At 40.1% G+C, this 18045-nt stretch overlaps 1 non-coding gene across 1 annotated transcript; it reads left to right on the top strand.

The window, feature by feature from the left end:
• The first annotated feature begins 9632 nt into the window (after positions 1–9632).
• On the top strand, positions 9633–9739 carry LOC123945349. The gene has a single exon (XR_006819190.1). It is a non-coding gene; the product is annotated as a U6 spliceosomal RNA (small nuclear RNA).
• The last annotated feature ends 8306 nt before the right edge of the window (positions 9740–18045 follow it).

Here is an 18045-nt window from a genome sequence, read left to right as displayed (position 1 = left end):
TACCAAAATATCCTTCAGTAATGAAGGGGCAATCAAGACATTCTCAGATGAAGAGAGACTAAAAGAATTTGTTACCAGAGATTGACCCTAAAATACAGGATGAAGTTCTTCAACAAAAAGGCAATGATAAAAGGCAAACTCAAAACATAAGGAACAACAACAACAACAACAACAAAATTAAAATGTGGGTAAGTACAGTAGACCTTCCTTCTCTTGAGCTTTTAAAATTATGTTTGATGGCTGAAGCAAAAATTAAAATGCTGTATGGTATGGTTCTCAATGTCTGTGAGTAAATATTTAAGACAATTACATGGAGGAAGGTAGAGGGACCTAAATGTTTCTACATTTCACTCAAAATGGTAAAATACCAGTTGCCTTAGTCTGCCTAAGCTCCATAACGGAAATACCATAGACTGTGTTTAAAGAATAGAAATTTATTTTCTCACAGTTCTGGAGGCTGGGAGACCAAGATCAGGGTTCCAGTTGTTTCAGTTCCTGGTGAAAGCTCTCTTCCTGCCTTGTAGATGGCCGCTAGCTTGCTATGTGTTCATGTGACCTCTTCTTTACGCTTGCAGGGAAAAACAGGGAGATCTCTCTTCTTCCTCTTATAGGACCACTTATAATATACCTTATTATAGGTATATACCATTCATATACCAGTCTTATCCCATTAGGACCCAATCCCTATGACCTCATTTAACTTTTATTACCTCTACAGGCCCTATGTCCAAAAATAGTCATAGTGAAGGTTAGGGTTCCTACATATGAATTTGGGAGGAACACAATTCAGTCGATAGCATTAGTGAACTGTGATAAATTATACATATATAATATAATACCTAAAACAACCATTGAAAAAAATCTATGAAAGAGATACCTTCAAAAACACCATAGATAGAAAGAAGACATACAAATGTCCAAAGGTATGTGAAAAGGTGCCTAACATCACTAATAATGAGGGAAATGAAAATCAAAACAACAAAGAGATATCCCCTCACACCTGGTAGAATAGCTATTATCCCCCCCCCCCCCGCCCACACACATAGCCTTAAAACAAAAGATAACAAATATTGGTGAGGATGTGAAGAAATTGGAATCCTTATACACTGTTGGTGGGGATGTAAAATGGTGCAGCTACTGTGGAAAACAATATGGTGGTTCCTCAAAAAATAAAAAATAGAACTACCAGAAGATCCAGTAATCCCCTTCTGGGTATTTATCAAAAAGAACTGAAATCAGGATCTTGAAGAGATAATTGCAGAGATACCAATCTGAAGGCATCACTTACAATAGCCAAGATATGAACACAACTTAAATGTTCATTAACAGATGAACGAATAAAGAAAATGTGGTATATACATATCATGGAACATTATTCAGCCTTAAAAAAAGAAGAAATCCTGCTGTACGTGACACTATAAAAAAATTTGGATAACGCTACGCTAAGCGAAATAAGCCAGTCATGGAAAGACAAATATTGCCTGATTCCACTCATCTGAAGAATCTAAAAAAAAAACTCATAAGAAGAGAAAGCTGAATGGTGGTTGCCAGGGACTGGGAGGAGGGGAATGGGGAGCACTTATTCAACCAACATAAAGTTTCAGTTAAGCAAGATGAATAAATTCTAGAGCTCTGGGGTATAGTATCATGCTTATAACAGTACTGAATTATACTCTTAAAAATGTGTTAAGAGAGTAGATCTTATGTTAAATGTTCTCGCCCCAATAAAACAAACAAAAGTCACTACCATCACCACCAACAGCAAAGCTACAGTAAGAAGTACCAAGGAGCATGGACTACTAACAATAAAAGAATCTAGTGCTCTGGGGAAGAAACCCACTATAGATGAGAAATTCTAACATTCAAGGAGAAGCCTGAGGAATAGCCCCTTGGCAAGATTCCAAGATAGAAAATCAACACAAGAAAATCAATCATATGTTGCTATGCTAGCAACAAACATGGGCCAAACAAAATTTACAACACAATACCATTTACAATCACTCCAAAAGAAATCAAATACCTAGATATGAATCTAATAAAATACATACGGATCTGTATCTGGTTCTGCAGGAATGTCACAAGTGATGTTATGTTCTTATTGAATCTTTGTGCGTGTTGTAGGGCTTCGGCTGGTCCCATTATTGATGATTTTCACCTCGATTGTTTGATTCAGGTGTCGTCTCTCAGGCTTTTCCACTGTAAAGTTACTCCTTTTGAAATTTTTTAAATTTAAAGAAAATGGTTTTTTAAATTGCATACAGTAAAGTTCACCTCTTTTTGGTGCCCAGTTCCGTGAGTTTTGACAGCACATAGAATCATGTAACCACCACCATAGACCAGAGACAGAACAATTCTACCACTCCAGAAAACTCCAGACTCTGCTGTCCCTTTTTGGTCAAGCCCTCCTTCTTCTCCAAGCACTTGGCAACCACTGATCTCTTCTGTAGTTTCAGCCTTTCCGTAACGTCATATAAATGGAATCATACAGTATGTAGCTAAAGTTACTGTAGCGTCCTTGCAGTTAATATTTATGGGGAAGTCATTTTAAACTATATAATATCCTGCTCTTCATGCTTTCTATTTATTTATTTACCTATTTATATCAGGATGAACTCGCGGTTTCCTGACTGATTAAATCTATTACATCTATTACTATCATTATGTATTTTGATGCTCAAATTGTTCCTGATTTGACTCATGGGAGTTCTTTCGAGTCGGCATCTATCTCCCTCTGACATAGCCCCATCATTTTTGAGTGCTTTCTGGATTTCCAGCACAAGATATCCCAGGCTTACAGGGGCTCATCACTCTGGCGATGTGAGTTTTTGCAGGTCCTTTCAGTAGACTGAGCAAGAGAATATGTACGTATGTGTGCATGTACATATGTATGTATATGGTAAATACATATATATTTCCGCCCATATTTTTTAAAAGATCTTATTTATTTAGTTATTTGAGAGAGAAAAATCACAAGCTGGGGGAGGAGCAGAAGGACAAGCAGACTCCTTGCTGAGCAGGGAGCTCAATGTGGGGCTCAATCCCAAGACCCTGAGATCATGACCTGAGCCAAAGTCAAAAACTTAACTAGCTGAGCCACCCAAGCACTCTCCCCATATTTATCTCGATTTATGTCTATATATATATATATATATAGAGAGAGAGAGAGAGAGAGAGAGCACGTGCGCTATACGCTCACACCAATACCTTGAATTCCAGTCTAATATCATAAGGTTCAATCAAGTTTTATCCTGTTCCTATTTGTAACTCTCTTCTCCCACGGTGAGAAACATGGCTCCAATCATCCTTAATGTGTTTAGTTATTTAGTACATACCCAAATTTGCATCACCGTCACCAACCCCTCACTCATGCCAAATTCCCATTTGGGTTTTGGCTTCTCACATTGGACCAGCCCACTGCACAACACCCCTCCTCACCCTGCTTGGGATCCAACATCCAGTGCCAGGTTGGCCTTCTAGGTGGATGCCTTCTAGATCCCTCTAGATCCCCTGCATGGGCTCTGAAACCCCCCTCGGGGACTCCCCAGCACCTCCATGTGAATGCCTTCCCCATCCTGCTCAGGATCTGACACCCCACAACAGCCCTTGCTGGCATCTGCACTCCTTCTCTACATGGATAGCCTCCTCAACTTGCTTGGGCTTTGAATCCCCAGTAAGGACCATCCCAACTTCTGAATATGCTTCCTACGCCAGCCTGTCCCTCCTTTGCCACATGGATATCCTTCGCACCCTGCACTGGGCATCTCACTATATAATACCCTTCTTATGGTCTTCCGGCTCCTGCACTGTGTCTTGCCCACCCCGCCCACCACAGAGTCCCTCCACACGCCGGCAGACAGAGAGATAAAGACAGATCATCTTGACCGAGGTGAAGCTGGTCTATGTCCAGTTCACCTTTGCCCCTAGAGCAATGCCCATCATGAGTCTCGGTAGGAGGACCTAGGTGTTACCTTGGTGAATCTTTAAATATTTGTCTCCACATACATGTGAGATTGCCAAACCCTCTGCTTAGCTTTTTAGCCCCTTAGCAACTTTCCATTCATTTTTCTTGGAAACTCATGAGTTCAACTTGGGTGTAGACAAATGTCTTGAGAAGGGATTGTAAGTAGAATTTCAGGCTCACCTCTTTGTATTTCCTTTTTTTTTTTTTTTTCTGGGATCTCTAGTCCTCAAATCCTGCCTGTGTAAGGTAGCCCTGAACTTCAATTTCTGCCTCTGTGGCCCTGTTAGCTTGCTGCAGCTTTCCCTCTCCTGCTTCCCATTCTATTGTCAGGACCATGAACTGGTAACCGCCGCGAGGGGACAAGTTACTGAAAATTTAGATCATAATCAGCAAGCTTCCCTTGGCTTTAGGATGTTGGTCCTTCAAGTGCCAGCTGTCTTGCTTACTCTCCAATGCAGTCGAAAAGCAGCTTTCTAAAATCTAGTTTTGGGAGCACCCAGGTGGCTCAGTTGTTTAAGCATCTCCCTTCAGCTCAGGTCATGATCTCAGGGTCCTGGGATGGAGCCCCGCGCATCAGGCTCCCTGCTCAGCAGGGAATCTGCTTCTCCCTCTCTCTCTGCCTCTTCCCTCATCTCCCTCTCTCCCTTCTCCTCTCCCCTCTCCTCCCTCTCCTTCCACTTGTGCTCTATTTCTCTCTCCCTCAAATAAATAAATACAATCTTTAAAAAAATAAAATAAAATCTAGTTTTCATAGCAGTTCTTAGCAGGAGAATACATCTGATACCACCTACTCTGTCCTAGCTAGAAGCAGACATCTACCTTTAGTTTTCTGTTTTTCCTTTTTGTTAAATGTTGCTTTGAGTTGGGAAGTCAATAGGTTCCCTGTGTGATTTTGGCGGGGAGAGGATTGGGGTGTGTGTAGACTACCATCCTAGAGTAATTGCCTGTTTAGGTGTTAGAGGGAATTAGGTGTATTCTGTTCCTCTCTAGAAAGAACATGAAACCAGCCATCCTATCAGATTAGGGTTCTCTGTGCCCTGCAGGGCTCACATGTGAGGGAAAACTGTTGCTCTCAGTAGATAGCCCATTTCTTCCTTTTAACAAGTCTGTATCATAAAATATAGAATTTCAAACCAGAATTACAAAAATTAGAACACATTTTAAATGTTCATATGCAACAAATACGACCTTTTAAAAATACAAAACATGCCATTATTTACATTTTATTATTTATTAGACACCTAGAAGAATTGTAAGGCTATTAATTAATAAGGCTCTATCAGCATGGGGGTCCAGTAAAGGGCCGCGTATTTAAAACCGTAAAAAAAAACAACTTTTCTGGGTGCCTGGGTAGCTCAGTGGGTTAAAGCCTCTGCCTTTGGCTCAGGTCATGATCCCAGGGTCCTAGGATCGAGCCCTGCATCGGGCTCTCTGCTCAGCGGGAAGCCTGCGTCCTCCTCTCTCTCTGCCTGCCTCTCTGCCTACATGTGATCTCTGTCTGTCAAATAAATAAATAAAATCTTAAAAAAAAAAAAACAAATCAACTTTTCCTCCATTCCCATCTATGCACCTTGTAAGTAATTTGATCTCAGCATGACATAATGTCCACGTTCTAAATGTGAATGCTGTTCTGGGAAACGGGAGTCCCTGACCATGACCGGCTCTGACTGGGAGAACGGTGGATGTTAAGCAGAAAGGCCTAACTGTGGATTTGCCCCTAGGCAGAAACACTGAAAGAAGAAGATGAAAGTATATTCTGAAAAAAAAATTACTAGATCCAGGGCACACCTGGATGGCCCGTTTAGTATCTGACTCTTGATTTTGGCTCAGGTCATGATCCCTGGGTAGTGGGTTTAACCTATATGGGGTTGTTTCCCCCAAAGTCAGGAGAAACTGATGTCCCTCTCTCAGGTTTGCAAGGATGAGATGAGACAATGGTACATGAAAGTACTTGGCAAAGAGTAGTGTGACTAATTTAGAGACAATTTTCAAAGATAGTTTAAAATTTTTAGGACTTCAGGGATTGCTAAGCCTGTGTGAACACCTCTCCATTCTCTGCTCCACGTATGGGATATTCTTTGCTTTCACAATGGAGAGCAAAAGTTTAACTCAGCAGTCCCATTGGGCGAGAACGGCTGTACGTAATACATATGTGTAATTAGTTTTCATGAGGGTGAAATGATAAAGATCTAGAAGACTCTTTAGCATTATCTTGGCTTGATCTCTTCATTTTCTAGTGGAGGAAACCGAAGCCCAGGAGGTTGAAGGGCCTTGCCCTAGGTATCCTCCTTGATGACTGGCAGAGCCAGACTGGCAAATGGGGGCCCAGACACCCAACTCCCCTCTCCTCCCACTGGGTCCACACTGATCATGGTTGCTTTGGAGGCCTAGGGTCCTCACTGGCCCTTTGTCTCTTCTGCCTCATCCTAACAGCCAAGGCAAGTCACCCGGGCAGCCCAGGTTCACAGCTGGGAAAACGGGGTCTACCTCCTGGTAGGAGAAGCTGCGATGTCGCATTGCATCAGGCCTGGATACAGAACAGGGAGAAGAACTAAGAAAAACACAAAAGTCAAGTGTCTTCCACAGCCTGATCTTTGCTCTGTCCAAAAGTAGCCAAGAGTGTCACACAAACTTTTCTCAAGTATAAGAAATAGGCATATCTTTGGACTCTGTAGGCGTCTGTACACTGTGGAGAAGCCTTGGGAAGGCAGTTCTATACCTGAGTGCCCGTACCATGCACGGTGCTGAGGGGAGAACGAGGCAGCGGTCTGCAGGAGTCAGTGATCTGGGCCTGTAGGCTCACAAGCAAGGTAAGGTACACGTGGGGACAATCACAAGACAGCAAATGGCAGTGGACAGAGACTCAGTGTGGGCCCAGGGGGTGGGAGTAGCTTGCTGATGGTCAGGACACCAAAGCTTTCTTGAAAGACGTGAAGCTTATACGAGGCAGGGAAAGGCACCTAGCACTTAACTAGCCACATAAAGGGTGGGGACAAGGTCTGCCCGGAGGGAAATGACAGGATAGAAAGTGTAATACCCAGGGCGAGCCTGCGTCACTGAGGGAAGGTGGATGGCATTCAAGGTGGAAGACAGGGTTATGCCAGATAATAGGAAGCTTCCATCCAGGATGGCTGGAACCCACTGAAGGGGAGGAAATGGACCTACAAGCCTGTGAGGTGGGGCTGGAACAATTTCCAGAGCAGAGGAAATTGGGAGAAACCTCTCTCAGCCCACACGCTTGTGCGTTAAGGCCTGGGTAGCCGGAACCTAAAAGGAAAAAAGCTAAGGCTGGGCTGAAGGGCAAATTTGGAACATTTATGTCCCTTTCATTCAGACACTCATGGCAAACTGCACTAAAAGCTAATTTAGTGTTTAATGATTTTGAATAAACATGTGTAAAATTGGAGGTTCTTTTTACCCCAACGGTTATTTCCACTTTTACCCTAAATGCAATAATATTGGTCACATGATAAGGAAGCCAAATTTTTTTCAGCTTATTTTTTTTTAGCCCTGGGAAAAATTCTAGTGCAAAAGCAAATGAAATGTAGATATGAGGAAAGTTCATTTTTGAAAATGCTGTATTAGATACCATTCATTTGTAGCACTTAAAACTAATTCTATTTAGATTCAGTATTTCAGTATTTATTACCTTGAACCTGCACTGTCAAGCATGTAAGCCGCTAGTAAGTATATGAAATGTAGTCAGTCAAGTATAAAAATATACCAGATTTCAAAAACAGTACAATAAAAGAAAGTAAAATGCCTTTTTAATAATATTTATATTGATGACTTATTGAAATGATGATTTGATAGTGTTAAATAAAATATATTGTTAAAATTAATTTTACCTATTTCTTTTTGTTTTCTAACATGACTATTAAAAATGTAAAATTATATATGTGTTCACATTTGTGGTTCACATTATATTTCTACCGGGAAGTGCTATTTTAAAAGTTTCATTTGTCTAGAAATATTATGTTATGGAGTGGCCCATATCACAGTTAATAACATTAACAGGTGGGAGGGGTTTGCATGCCCTGTGAAATGAAAAATTGTTCCATACATTTCTATTTTCTTCCAGGCTGAATCTGTGATTTAGTGATAAATCCTACAACTATCTTGAAGCACATGGTATATTGCATGCTTTGAAGGACAGCCGTTTCTGTGATGATGATTTCTTTTCCCACAGGGGAGGGGATACAAAAGAAGTTTGCAATAAAAATTTCCATTCGTTAACAAGTTTTAATAATAAATACTTTAGGTTATCACTAAAGCATAATAAATAATGTGCCTGCATAATTTTAGCACCAATTTACAAAATCTACATGCAGCCAGCAGTAGACCCTTACTGAACAGGTGAGATGTTTTGTTCTCATTGCTGTTGTTTAATTAGGTCTCTTAAGTGTCTTTTAATCTTCAGCAGTCCCTTGCTGCTGTCGCTTGTTTCTCGTTTTCTGTGGCTTTGACTTTTTGAAGATTTGCAGTCGAGTGCCTTGTAGAATATTCTGCATGGTGTCCTTTTACTTGCTCCACACTCCCCTGAATTCCTGGAAAACAAAGATTGGGTCTAGAGAAGCCTGATTACATTCAGGCCATACCGTTTAGTAAGAATAATGGTTGATATTGTGTACTTAGTGTTGCATCATATTAGGAAGCACGTATGTCAAGTTTTTCTACAATTCATGATGTTAAACTGATCACGTGTTTAAGGTGGCAATTGCCAGGGGCACCTGGCTGGCTCAGTTGGTGGAGCGACTCTTGATCTCAGAGCTGTGAGTTTGAGCCCTGTGTTGGGTACAGAGATTACTCAAATTAATGAACCAATTGATTTTTAAAAAGCAGTCATTGGCAGATTTTTCCATGGCAAAAGTGTATGTTTCCATTTGCAATTAAAAGTAATCTTGTAGATGATACCAGTTTCGTAATAACTGTTCACTTAATGGTCGTAGCATCTATTACCAAATCCTTGCTTGAACCAATTATTTCATTAGAAGTTGCAAAATGGTGATTTCTAAATTCTCCAGTTCCTCCAGTACATCTATTAGCTGGCACTCTGCTGTAAAGAATCATTGTTTTCTCTCTTTCTCTCCTTTTGACTACCATGAGTTCATGGATTGTTATTTATACAATAATTTACAATCAAGTATAGCATCATTTTGATGCTCAAGTTGTCGCAAATTTGGCCAATGTCCTTTAGACATACCCCATCATTAGTTGAGCACTTCCTTGCTTTCTGGTACAATGAAATGTTCCAGGCTCGCCTTGTACTTTCTCCACCCCAAACTGGGTTTCTTCTAGTGAAGAAGGCTATTTAGAAACCAAGATCTGGACCTTAGGTATGCTCAGTGCACAAGGGTCTCTCAGTGAACAGTTTTTTAAATTGGGGTGTAATTCACATACCATAAAATTCACCCTTTAAAAGTAAATAATTCAAAATGCAAATCGAAACCACAATGAAGGGATGCCTGTGTGGCTCAGTGTGGTTAAACTTCTGCCTTCAGTTCAGGTGATGATTTCAGGGTCCTGGGATCGATCCCCGCGTCCGGCTCCCGGCTCAGTGGCGAGTCTGCTTCACCCTCAGCCTCTGTGATCGCTTTCACTCTGTCTCAAATAAATAAGTAAAATCTTACAAAAAAAGAAAGAAAATCAAGGAAGCAAGCAAGAACAATGAGTGCTCTCTTCAGCAGCCTATATACTGAAATTGGAACAATACAGAGAAGGTTAGTATGACCTCTGGACCAGCATGACATACAAATTTGTGAAGTGTAAAAAATAAATCCATAAGGAGATACCATTTCCCAACCATTAAGATGGCTATCATAAGAAAAATAATTTAGGGGCGCCTGGGTGGCTCAGAGGGTTAGGCTTCTGCCTTCGGCTCAGATCATGGTTCCAGGGTCCTGGGATCGAGTCCCACATCGGGCTCTGTGCTCAACAGGAGCCTGCTTCTTCCTAGCCCTCTGCCTGCCATTTCCTCTGTGCTCTCTCTTTCTGTCAAATAAATAAATAAAATCTTTAAAAAAAAAGAAAAGAAAAATAATTTAAACAGAGAATAACAAACATAGGTAAGGATGTGGAAAAACTAGAACCTTGTGCACTGCTGGTGGGAATGTAAAATGGTATAGTCGCTATGGAAAACAGCATGGCAGTTCCTCAAAAACTCAAAATAAAATTTCCATATGACCCAGCAATTCCATTCTTTGGTATATACCCCAAAGCACAGAAAGCGGGGTCTCAAAAAAAGGTATTTGAACTCCCATGTTCAGAGCAGCATAATTTGCAATAGCCTAAGAAGAAACCTAAGTGTTTGTCAGTAAGTGAACGGATAAACATGTGAGATAAATACATATACTATAATATATACAGAGAGAGTATCTCCGTATATTATGTTATCTTCCTGGAAAAGGAAGGAACTTTTGCACATGCTCCAGCATAGATGAAACTTGAAGACATTATGCTCAGTGAAATAAAAGAGTCACAAAAAGATAAAAACAGTATAAGTCCATTTCCATGAGGAGCCTAGAGAAGTCAAATTCAGAACTGGGAGAGGAGGGAATGGAGAGTTATTATTTAATGGGCCATGGAGTTTTGGTTTTGCAAAATGAAAAGAGTTCTGGAAACGGGTGGTAGTGATGGTTGGTCAACAATGTAAATTGTACTTAACAGCACTGAACCACACACTCAAATATTCTTTTTTTTTTTTTCAAATATTCTTAAAATGATAAATTTTATGTTATGTATATTTTACCATAAGTTTTTAAAAATTCAATGATTTTTTTTTAGTGTGTTCAGAGTCATACAGCCATCACCACTTCTAATTCTGGAACATTCTTTTTTTTTTTTAAGATTTTGTTTATATATTTGACACAGAGAGACACAGTGAGAGAGGGAACACAAGCAGGGGGAGTGGGAGAGAGAAAAGCAGGCTTCCAGCAGAGCTGGGAGGCCGACCTGGGACTAGATCCTAGGACCCTGGGATCACGATCCGAGCTGAAGACAGATGCCTAATGACTGAACCACCCAGGCGCCCTAATTCTGGAACATTCTTATCACTCCCACGAGAAACCTGTTGTTAGGAATTACTAGCAATTATTGCCAGCAATCACTTCCCAGTGATTTGGGCCCCAAATCTACTTTCTATCTCTATACATTTGCCTTTTCTGGACATTTTATATGAATGAATGGACATAAAGAATGTGGCCTTTGTGTCTGTCAATTAGCATAATATTTTCAAAGTTCATTCATGTTGTAATATGCATGAATATTTCATTTCTATTCAAGGCCAAATAATATTCCATTGTACAGATATGTTGTATTTGTTTATTCATTGGTTAGCTGGTGGATATTTGGATCGTTCCCATTTGGGGCTTGTAAGAATAATGCTGCCGTGAACACTAATGTACAAGTTTTTGTGTGAGTGTATTTTTCTCGGATATACACCCAGGAGGAGACTTGCTGGGTTATATGGTCTCTCAATGCTTAACTTTTTTTTAAAGGTTTTAATTTTTATTTTTAAGTAATTGCTATACCCAAAGTGGGACTTGAGCCTATAACCCTGAGATCAAGAGTCATGTGCTCTACTGACTGAAGCAGCCAGGTCCCCTTTTATTTAATAAAAGAAAATTTTTTAAAATGGGGTTTTTTTGAGTAACATGCTTAACTTCTTGAGGAACTGTCAGACTGTTTCCCCCAGCGGCTGCAGTATTTTACATTAGTAACAGTGTATGAGGGTTTCCAATAATTTTTTTGAGTAGTTCTATTAAAGTAATTCTCTAATTTTTCTAAAAAAAAGACCTATACATTGGCTTAAATCATACAGCTCTGTGCTTTGTTTTGCTTTGCAAATTTGTAATCAAATAAGCTGGAAATGCCTCACATGAGGGGAAAAATGAGCTATTTTAACCCACTGAGCCACCCAGGTGCCCAAAAATGAGCTATTTTAATAATAAAATATATACTACCACCTCTGTTATCTCTAATCCAGAGTATTTTTCCATTCCACCCTAACACCTGTGGCCTCCTGACTACTTGCGGGACCCGGACAGCTAAGCAGGAGGATGAGTCTCGGACTTGGCCAGTCCTGCTGGAATGCCCTCAGCTTTCCGTCCACCCCTTTTCCGCAATGCAGAGCAGCAGCGAACTACATTTCCCAGAATGCCCCCACATGGAGGTTGGAGTTCGCATGAAAGGAATTCGGGGGAAATTTGGAAGGTAGACGCGAAAGCGACTCTGTTATTCTCCAGAGGTGGTGACAGCCGGATGCCGAGCGGATCTGAGAGTCGCCCAGGATGCCCGACAGGTTCTCCGGAGCCCCCGCTTCAGGCTGAGACCGCCGGCGTCCACTTGTGCCTTCGCAGCGGCTGCCCCAGCTCCGCTCCCTGCCTGCTCGTCCAACAACCGTGTAAGCCCCTTCTGCTGTGTTAGACCCCAGACCCCGAAGATGTAGAGTGGCTTGTGGTTTCCTGAGCAAACCCTGAATAATACCTGTGTATATGGGGCAGAGGTACCATTTAACATTTAATGTATTTAAAATACAATGAGGGGCGGGCGGGAAATGTGATGTGTCTAGAGACTGTTTTTGCACCTATGGGAAATTTCTGTTTCGGAGACAAACCGGAGCCAAACTTGTTAGTCTTAATTTTCATGAGCATTAAACAACGACAGAAAAAAAAAAAAAAAGCATTAAAAAAGTGTCGTTAAAAACTCATTGTAAGCTCCATTTAATGGTAGAATAATAATCCATCAAACCGATATCCTACGATTTAATGAACTAGTCCCATAATGTTGCCATTTAGGCTACTGTTTAAAATTGTTTTGGCAATTATGAATAATCCGGAAAAGAGCGACTCTTATGATTACTTTCTTTAAACAGATTCCAAAAAGTAATTATTTCTGGTTCAAAGAATATAAACATATTAAAGATTATGAATACACACTGCTAGATTGGTTTTCAGCAATGTAGCAATTTAGACTCCAACAAGTAGTGACCAAGAATTTGTCTTGCCTGTCCGGACAGCCTATGGCTGCCATCAAATACTAGAATGTAACAGTAATGTTTGCTAATTTGCTAGGTAAAATTTCAGGTTTAATTTTTATTCACTTGTTGATTAGCCAAGACTGTTTGCTCTCTTCCTTCCTTTCCTAGCTTCAGTCCCTCCCCTCCCCCTCCCCCTCTGTCTCCCATTCCCCTCTCTTCTCCCTCTCCCTCCCTTCTCCTCTCTCCTCTCCCTTTTTTCTTTCCCTTTTTTTCTCTTTCTCTCTCTCATTCTTTTCTTCTATTCTCCCTTCTTTTCTAGAATTCACATGCTTTGCCAGTAAATCTGTCAAGTACCATGTTTTTATAAATTCTCCCAACTTCCTGTTGCATTTAGTATTGTTTGCACATCATTTTATTATATATCTTCATAGTTTTAATGTAGCAAAAATCTGTTCCTTTAGAATTCCTAACATTGCTTTCAGTATTAAATAGTTTATTTGCCATTTGGAAATAAGGTAAATACTACCCTCTATTTTCTGTTCTTTATGGCTTGATTTAAAATTATGGCTTGATTTTATACATTACCTCTTTGACTTGCCTGAACTTTTTTTTTTGGGGGGGGGAAGCATATATTAAGAAAAGAAAATCGAAGTTACTATTTCCCTGAAGCAACTAGTTGCTTGAGCACCCTTGGGACAAATCCTACCTTTATGTAATCATATTTTTAGATTCTAAATGTAGCTCTTTTAAAGAATTAAGACGTGTATGTTGAAAGTTGAAACACCTCAGAAATACATAATGTGGAAAATGAAAGCATCCCACCCCTTAAAGGTAACCACTGCTATTTAGTGAATTTTTAAAATGTAGCTTTTTTATGTTATTTATTTTTCAAAGATTTATTATTTGAGAGAGAGAGAGCGAGCATGTATGTGCTTGCATGTCCAAGCATGGCAGAGAGGGGCAGAGAATCTCAAGCAGACTCCTAACTGAGAGCTAAGCTTGGAGCCCCACACTGGGCTGGATCCTAGGACCCTGAGATCATGACTTGAGCTGGAATCAAGAGTCTGCCACTTAACTGACTGAGCCACCCAGGCACCCCTAAAATTTAGATTTTTAAATTGAGGTATAGTGTACAAAAGTAATATGCATAGATTTTAAATGTATAGTTTGATGAGTTTTGACAAATATATATGTCCATATAACCATCAGCCAATCTAGCTACAAAACATTTCTGCTCCCAAAAAGTTCTCTCTTGCCCCTTCCCATTCAATCCCCATTTCAAACTATTCCCAAAGCAACAACTGTTCCAATTTTAATCTCTGGTCTTGTTTTGACTGTTCTTACACTTCATATAAATGGAATCATAAGTATAAACTCATTTATGTCTGGCTTCTGTCACTCAACATAATTCTTTTGAGAGTCATCAATGTTATTCTATGTATTAGCACTTCTGTTTATTGCTGAATAGTTTTCCAATGCACGAATGAATCAGAGTTTATTTATCCATTAAAACTTACTGATGAACACAGGAGTTCTTTCCAGTTTGAGACTATGTCAAATAAATCTGCTAAGAACATTCTAATATAAGACTTTCTGTCAGCATTTCCAGAGTGGAATTACTGGGGCATAGGGTAAGTGTAACTTTAATTTTATGAGAAAGGGACATACGGTTTTTTAAAGTGGTTGTACCATTTAACAATCCACTGGTAGTGTGGAACAGCTGCTTCCCATTCTCACCAAAACTATATTATCTTTTGTGTGTAATCATATTTTTAATATATTTTGTTAAAATTATAGCACAGTCACACAAGTTGCAAGTAAATACAAAAAACATTTTCCTTCACCATTTTAGAATAAGTTGCCAACCTGATGCTCCATCCCCCTCTAATTCTTGAGGGTGTATTTTATACAATCAAGGACCTTCTACATAATGATCAAAATTAGGAAGTTAATCTCAGTACGCGACAAATATTTAATCCTCAGACACTATTCACTATTCAGTTTAACAATTAGTCCTAATAATGTTCTTTCTAGTAAGAGGATCCTGTTCAAGGAGTTTATGTTGCATTTAGTTGTCAAGTTTCTTTAGTCTCCATCAAACTGGAACTTTCCTCAGGTTGCCCTTTTTATTTTAATTTTTAAAATCTAATTAATTGACTAATCATTTCTTGAGAGAGAGAAAGTGTGAGCAGGAAGGGACAGAGGGAGAAGGACAGAGAATCTTAAGCAGGTTCCATGCTAAGTGCAGAGCCCCATGTGGGGCTCGATCTCATGACCCTAAGATCATGACCTGAGTCAAAACCAAGAGCCGGAAGCTTAACAGGCTAAGCCAGCCAGGTGCCCCAACATGTTGCCTTTTTTTTTTTAAATTTATTTGTTTGACAGAGAGAGAGCGAGAGATCACAAGCAGGCAGAGAGAGGGGGAAGCAGGCTCCCAGCTGAGCACAGAGCCTGATGCAGGGCTCGATCCCAGGACCCTGAGACCATGACCTGAGCCAAAGGCAGAGGCTTAACCCACTGAGCCACCCAGGCGCCCCACATGTTGCCTTTTTTAAAGTTTCCAAGTCAATTATGTTGTAGAATAGCCTCAAAATTGGGGGCCAATTAATGTTTCTTCATCATTGTATCCATGTGACACATCTTTGGCAAGATTATCATAGCAGGTACATGACTTTAATTTGTCCCCTTGCTGATCATGTTCACTTTGATCGTTTTGAATAAAGTGATATCTGTATGGTTTCTCCAATATAAAGTTACTCTTTTCTCTTTGTAATTCATATTTTTGTAGGGAAGTACTCTGATATTAGGTAACTATTTAATTGCTTCCAAAACTTTTAGTTTGTTCACTTATTAATTTATATCTGCATGGACTTGTGGTTTCCTATAGTCTTCAGTGGACAATAATCTATTACTATCATTTATTTTGATACTTAAATTGTACCATATTCAGCCCTATAAGCTGGCTTCTCTGTCCTTTTGAAAGGACATAATTCTTGGAACAATTCTCTGCTTTCTGGCACAAGAACATGCACTGTTGCCTTGAACTGAGAAGGAGCCATTCTCCAAGGAGACTTCTTTTCTCTTAGTGGAGGATGGTATTTAGAAACCAATATTTAGGGGCGCCTGGGTGGCTCAGTGGGTTAAAGCCTCTGCCTTCGGCTCGGGTCATGGTCCCAGGGTCCTGGGATCGAGCCCCACATCGGGCTCTCTGCTCGGCGGGGATCCTGCTTCCTCCTCTCTCTCTCTGACTGCCTCTCTGCTTACTTGTGATCTCTGTCTGTCAAATAAATAAATAAAATATTAAAAAAAAAAAAAAGAAACCAATATTTAGGCCCTTAGTGTGGTCATTGTTATTAGCATAACACTGCTCCTAGTGCCTATCTCAGGAGAAAACTAGGCAATATGTGGATGGATATACACAAACACACACACACATGCACACGTGTGCGCATGCACACACACCCCAAATGCACACAGTTATATCTGTGTTTATTTCTTTCCCTTTTTTTGAGAGAAAGTGTGCACACACACAGAGGTAGGGGTGGGGGGAGGGGCAGAGGAAAAGGAGAGAGAGAGAATTTTAAGCAGGCTTCACAATCCTGAGATCATGACGTGAGCCAAAATCAAGAGTCAGACTCTTAACCAACTGAGCCACCCAGGCATCCCAATTAATGCTTATTTCTATACCTCTTTACATTTATTGAAAACCATAAGTCTATACCCATACTTCCAATTTCAACCCAACTCATATGGTTCACGTTAGTTTTCCCACTTTCCATATTTGTAACTCTTTTCTCTGGCGTGTGTTATCATTATTATATTTAGTTGATCAGTACAGTGAATGTATCCAATCTCCCATGTCCACTGCTATCTCCTCCCCAATCTGGTCACCCTCTTCACTATACTTACTCTCTGCTACTCCACTCCAGATTACTCCTCTACCAGGACACCCTCCTCTCCTTGCTCTGGTTCTGAGATCCTGCTTTGGGCCTCCTGTTCAAGCAGATGACTTCCTTAGACCACTTGGGCTCTGACTCTCTGGGTCACTCTCACAAGGACACCTTCTCACTCAGCTCAGGCTCTGGCTCCCCATGTTGGGCTATCTCCCATATGGACTCTGCTCTATTCTGTTCTGACATCTAACACTGGGCTTCCTTGTGAAAGCACCTGTCTTACCTTGCTCACCTTACCAATATGCCATATTGGACTGTCCCTAAACATGCTTGCTCCCCTCATTCTGTTAGAGTGATACACTGTTCTAATCCACTGTGGCTGCCCCTTCCCCCAGGTCTCCATCATGTGGCACCTACTTGGCTCTACTCCACATAATGGCCTTAGGACTGAATCATTTGGGAAGCAAAGGGAAGGAGGAAGGGGTATAGACCTAATGTCATTCCTTTAAATTTTAGTTATTCTAAAGGGTATGACATAGTGTCTCATTATGTTTTTAGAGTGCGTATCTTCGATGAATAATGATGTAGAGCTTCTTTTATGTGCTTATTGGCCATTTGTACATCTTTTCTCAAGTGTCCAGTTGGAGTTTTTTTTTCCCCTCTGCCTTACTGATTTGTAAAAATTCTTCATACATTCTGGATTCAAGTCCTTTTTAAATGTATATGTTGAGAATGTATTTAACCACTTTGTGGTTTGCCTTTTTATTATCTTAATGGTGAACTTTTTACTTTTTATGAAGACCAACTTATGAGTTTTAATTTTATGGCAAGTGTTTTTTGTGTTCCATCTGAAATATCTGCCTACTCCAAATTCATGAAGATCTTCTGTGTTTTCTTTTAAAAGCTTTAAAGTTCAGACTTTATGGTGAGGTCTCTGATCCATCTCAATTAATTTCTGTTTATGCTGTGAGACCAAGGCCAAGGTTATTTTTTTCTATGCAGCTATCCCGTTGTACCAATACTTTTTGTTAAAAGATTTTCATTTTCTGATGAATGACCTTGGATCTCTTGTCAAAATCAGTTATTGTATACATGTGGATTTATTTCTGTATTCTCTGTACTGTTACTTCAATCTGTAGTCTACTAATACACCCTATCATACCCTATCATACTTGATTATTGTACCATTGTAATCAGGTAGTGTAAGTCCTCCA

Source organism: Meles meles, chromosome 6 (assembly GCF_922984935.1).
Source record: "Meles meles chromosome 6, mMelMel3.1 paternal haplotype, whole genome shotgun sequence".
NCBI lineage: Eukaryota > Metazoa > Chordata > Mammalia > Carnivora > Mustelidae > Meles > Meles meles.
The sequence above is the reverse complement of the archived record's forward strand: the minus strand, read 5'-3'. Positions and strand labels throughout refer to the sequence as shown.